This window comes from Gigantopelta aegis, chromosome 3 (genome assembly GCF_016097555.1).
Source record: "Gigantopelta aegis isolate Gae_Host chromosome 3, Gae_host_genome, whole genome shotgun sequence".
Lineage (NCBI taxonomy): Eukaryota > Metazoa > Mollusca > Gastropoda > Neomphalida > Peltospiridae > Gigantopelta > Gigantopelta aegis.
This window is the reverse complement of record NC_054701.1, coordinates 47046700-47052699: the sequence shown is the minus strand read 5'-3', so window position 1 is coordinate 47052699 and position 6000 is coordinate 47046700. Positions and strand designations below refer to the sequence as shown.

Sequence of the window (6000 nt, the reverse complement as noted above, 5' to 3'; positions counted from 1 at the left end):
GAGAGAAGACGGTGTAGTCGCCATACACCTATCCATTGAGTCGTTAAAACTCACCCTGGGTGGGAGCCGATACCGGGCTGTGAACCCTGTACCTACAAGCCTTATGCCCGATGTATGATAAGATACATTTGTGTATATGATATGATATGATATGATATGATATGATATGATATGATATGATATGATATGATATGATATGATATGATATGATATGATATGATATGATATATGATATGATATATATGATATGATATGATATGATATAATATGATATGATATGATACATGATATGATATGATGATATATGATAAGTATACATATGATACGATACGATACGATACGATACGATACGATACGATGAATATATGCATACATGCAACTGCCTGTGCTTATTTTGCTCTTCACAGATTAATTAAGGAAAGAATCAATAACAACATTCGTTGTAAATAACAGAGGAACAAAATTAATTAATTAAAACAAATTAAAATAAAAATGCAAGCAAACGATTAACAGGCTTGAAATCTAAACTATCAAATATAAACAAATGAACCACTTTGCCAAAAAAACAAATCTATTGGCAATCATATTTATTACAGATGTAATCAGACTACCATTTGCAAATTACAACCTTTTGGCACGTGCACGTTACCAACTTGATTACAGCATTGTAAATCATGGGAGAAAAGGCAGCTCGCCAAACTGAGCTTTATGAATCGTGCATGCCAATAAACAGTACTTAGAAATCTTTGAACGTAAAGACTAATGCAGTGTCGGAGCATACTGTAGGCCGGTGTTTTCCTAAAAACCCAAGCGCCAATTGCCGCCGGCGCTTGGCCTTTCTTGATCGGTGAGGAAATTACTGCATATTACATCGTCCAACTTGTTTTCCTCGAATAACGATATTACCAGAATGTATATATAGCTACCGTTATCCTCCCTAAGAGTGTTATTAACCCGTAAGTACCTGAAGGCAATTTTTGGCTAATGCGTGTGATTACAACAGAAGAAAAGAAAAAAAACCATCACACTTACACACAAAAATCACACAACACATAAGACCGCTAAATGACTTGTTATACTGTTATAAAAAAAAGTATATATCAGTTTAATTTTCGATTCTCAGACACATTGGACCTTTCTCTCTCTCTCTCTCTTTATGTGTTTCTCTGCAAGTCGAAGAAATAAGAAATCAATTTCTTTCCTACGTCACTGGAAGTTTTAGCCCTCAGCCCGACTCTGGCTTTGGCGGTCAGTCAATCGTAAGTTTCTGCCGGCGCGTGTTCGTTTGTTATCGAGAGGCGCATCGGGGTTTTCGTGAACTGGACTACATGGAACTGACAGTAAGACATTGACAGGATGTCATCTCGCGACTGCTGGACATTACACGTGAAATGTACTCCAATGGAACTGGAAATTGACCGGAAAGCATTTCCCAATCGAGGTAAGTGCATACTGCTGAATGTGTTGTCAATGTCATCGGAAGTGTTTTCGGGGGAGAATGTGATCGATATCAACGCGGTGGTTCCGTGGGAAATTTGGCAAGTGGGTTCTATTTTATTGGCAGAACATAGCGGTGCACACGTCGTATGACCCGTTTTGTAACACTGTCGGCGAACGTGTCTGTTGCATCTTCGCATGTGATGCGACAACGTTGACAGTTCTTAGGATATGCGTTATTTCATTAATCCGACGGACTGGAAACTGATCTCTACCACAAATCAATGCGTCTGAGGTTTTTGTGGGATGCCTTTTGTCAAAAAAGCGGATTTCTTGTTAATTGGAAGAAAAAAACCCTCCGACAGATAATAAGTTATGTCTGTGTGAAATGGGTTTTCGCTGTGTTGACATAAATCAATCGACATTTCAGTCTGAAATGTATTTATGAGAATTATATAAAACAACTACACATTTTGGTTCGGTAACAGTATACCTGCTGTACCCATTAATTTTAGAAATTTGAAAAATGTGTACTAAAAGTTTCGTAAGAAGATTTCAATTTGCTCTGATTTGCTCTGATTTATATATATATATATATATATATATATATATATATATATATATATATATATATTAAAAACAAATCCAGAGTAGTAGCTAGCCTTAAATTAGTTGTAAAACTTGAATATACAAATAGTGTGACGACAATATAAACATTATATAAGCAATTTGATGATGTTTCAAGATGGAATAAATTTAGCTTCTTTATTTTTTTTTGCTACGGTTTCCTTCCCTATATTTTCTTCATTTTCTATATAGCCAGTACATCTGTTTAAACTCAAACACTATTTGCAATAAGTAACCATTACTTGACTCACAATTTAATTTTAATTTGTACGTAACCATATAGAGCTCTGTAACATATAGAGGTCTGATGGTTATTAAAATAATGTACGGAGGTGTTTTCAGACAAATACTCCTTTACGTCATGCTATTTCCACATAGTTAAAGAAGCTTACATTTATAAATATAATGATATGGCTGAGATATTGTCCTCTAGAGACCTGACAGTTTAATGATGACGTCCGACCCTGGCACCTTCCTTATTTGTAAGTATCTGACATTCCTATATGTCCATTCCTATATCCAATTAAGGTTCAAGCACGCTGTCCTGAGGGACACGGTCTAGAAGTCTAGACTGCCTGCCTCTCAAAAACAGAAAAGGTATTTGGACAAAATGTTATTTGGTTAATTAGTGATCTATAATCGATAAATTAGTGGATGTGGTTTTTTTTCAATGAAAATAAATGTTTGAAAATAATTTGGACGACAATTTTGGCAGTCCCCTAAAATAAAAATGGAAGTAGACATGTAGACCAATTTTCATGCCACGACCTAAGACAATGACCCTGGTACCAACATCGCCTATTGTTTCACTAGTATGCATTATAATACGGTAATGCTATAGAGACGATGCATTCTAGAATTGTAATCATTAATACATGGGAAGATAGTTTTACATAGTTTTAACCATTTAGAATAGGTCACCCACACTGAATTTCTTTTCTCACCGATTCTTCGATATGTTATTAATGTCGTTGCCGACCTACTTGATATAAAACTGCAATTATTCGTAATGAAAGGCATACTGTCACAGATTTAAGGAACTTATTTCTCTAAAAATGGAAATAAATAAAAATTACAGTAACTGTTGGAAACCAAACTAGCTATCGCAACCTGAACCATGATGAAGTGAAATTCATGTCATCCCTCTCGGCAGTTTTAGTTTCTGAATTATGGACCATTGCCATAATTCAATTATTTTTGCAAAATGTCATTAATAAATGGAGTATGGTGGTTATGAAGATGGTTGAATAAAGTACATTTAGGGACAAATCAAATTATATTTGTTCAGGTAATACTTTGTTAGACCATTAAATAAGTCAGTGGTCTGTGACAATACGCCTTTAACGCCCAAAACTTGGGACGACCTTTCAACGTTTTGTTTGTGTACAAATATCTTTTAATAAAATGGCAAAGAAGCCTGTCCGTTGTGTTAAATGCAGTAATATAACGATATACATTGACAGAGAAAACATGAGTTTATTAAGCCTGCGGTTATAGCTGTATTTTGCGTTATGAAACGATAAGATGGTGAAGCCGCTATTGCAGCTTTAAGTTACAGCGCCCGGTGTTAAGTGCTACACTGCCGGTAATACCGAATATTGACTAACATCAATTGTTGGTATTAATTTGACAGGAGTAATCTCCCACTGCGATTTATTCAAGACAAGTATGAAGCTCACGGCTTCTTCCATACATGGCCAAGAATACTGGGTGTCAATTTCATCCGGAACTGAGATTCTGTGATGGCGATTTGTCTTTAAATACAACTTTGTTCTCTACAATTAAATCTATTTCTGTGTTACATATTTTTTATCATAGTTTTTAAAATGGAGTTGAAAGTTCGAAAACACAGTTAGCAAATAGAAAGAAAGAAATATTTTATTTAACAACGCACTCAACACATTTTATTTACGGTTATATGGCGTCAAACATATAATGAGAGAGGAAACCCACTGTCGCCACAGTTAGCAAATAGTGACAGATCCTTATACTCAGTGTAAAGTGATAGTTAAGGCAACATATGCCTTGTAACACACATAACATTGGTGCAAACCGGTCCTAAATATACAATACAAGACTATAATATTGTGTTAAATCGTAGATATTCTAAGACATTTAACAAAAACACTTTTTTTTCATCAGTTTAAAACTGTAGTAGAAGGAAGCGAGAGAGTGAATGGCCATTCCTGTCACACACGCTCCCCCCACTCCGCATCCCCGTCCCTGTCTGCCTTTGGGTCTGGAAGCCTTATGGAGTGTGGTGTCTGAGCAAAAGTAAATATTTTTAATATGGTCTGCTACCGCTCACACCACGGAGTTGTTAAGAATTAATTGTTAAATAAAGCCAACGCAAACACCGCACTAAAAGCCTTGCTTGTATCTCTATTACAGGTACACCGTTGTTGAGTTAGACCGAGCACCTGGTTTCTTTCCCAGGTATTCAACACACAGACCGTCTTAAAGGAAAACTGTAACACGATACCCTAATGTTTTATTTACCTTCCGAGCCGAGAATATACTTGTGTATGATACATCGACCAGAATACGTCAACAAATGTAAGAAATAGTTTTTAACGATAGCCTATCGTGGGCATCGATCTGTTGCTTGAGATTTTCCCTCGGTATCTACAGGAAAGGTCAGCTGGGCTGCAACTGATTCAGATAATGCTTTTCGGCGCCCTAACACATACAAAAAATTATGGCACTGATTAATAGAAAAGAATACTCAGTGCCGGGTCCAGCGTTGTCTTGAGGAGTGGGTGGGAAGAGTTTTAGAGGTGAAGAGAAACTAAACAATAGTCCAATACCACTGGGAATGCCTTTTTTCAATACTATGGAATTTATCACAAGTTATTTATTTCTGAGCTGAATGTTTTCTAAATCGCACACAAAAATAGCTTTTTAGGTTTGTTTTTTCATTATTTCCAAAACACTTTTACTTTTTTTCTTATGTCAAACCAAACTGAAATTATTTACAAAAAAAACATATTTGTAGGAGGATGGAATGGACTATAGAGAGAAGAGTTTTTTTTTTTATTTCATGTACTTGTTTCAAATTAATTTTCGTGCTTCTTTCAAATTAAGGTTCAAGTACGCATTTCGTGCTTTTTATAATTAAATTTCAAGTACACATTTTCGTGGTTATTTCAAATGAATGTTCAAGTACACATTTTCGTGCTTTTTTCAAATTAAGGTTCAAGTACGCATTTCGTGCTTCTTTAAATTTAAATTTTCAAGTACGCATTTTCATGCTTTTTTCAAATTAAGCTTCAAGTATGCATTTTCGTGCTTCTTTCAAAGTAAGCTACAGCTATGCTGACCTTGATATACGTACCAGCTTTGTGGGTTAATGGTCTGCTGTCAGCGGATAATGAGACAGACAGAAGTCTGTGTAATGACCTAACACCTCCCCACTGAGTCGTTAAAACTCACTCTGGGTTGGAACCGATATGTACAAATTGTAATAGCGAATTTCGTTCCACAAGAGCCAACTTCATGTGCAGACCCTTTAGAACGGATCTTCAAAACTGCATAGAAAAGAAGTCTAATCTTATATCTATCACCATGTATTCATTCCAGTTTCGTCAGATGGTTCATTTGAGGTGCCAGGGGTCATAGGGTCAGTCCCAGCTAGTGCCTTACATGGCACACATCAGGGGCCGCGGTAGCCTATTGATGGCAACAGGTTTCCACTTTCAATGTTTAGACCAAATCTCGAGGGAAAAAACCCCACCCTGCATGTTCGAAATCAACTCTCGTTTTGTTTCCCACAGACGTATGGGTCTGATCTAGCTCAGTTGGTAGAGCGCTCGCCTGAGGTGCTCGCGTCGAAGGATCGAATCCATTCTCTTAATGGAGTTCTTCTCCGTCACAACCAGTGCTCCACGAATGATACAGTAAAGGTCGTGGTACGTGCTGTCTTGTCTGTGGAGAAAC

General features: G+C 36.6%; 1 protein-coding gene across 1 annotated transcript in view; it reads left to right on the top strand.

Annotated features, from left to right (window-relative positions):
• The first annotated feature begins 1297 nt into the window (after nucleotides 1–1297).
• Nucleotides 1298–6000, top strand: part of LOC121368134 — a 45618-nt gene continuing 40915 nt past the window's right edge. The window contains exon 1 of the mRNA XM_041492713.1: nucleotides 1298–1441. The gene's annotated coding sequence lies outside the window, so the exon portion shown is untranslated. The remainder of the gene's footprint in view (nucleotides 1442–6000) is intronic.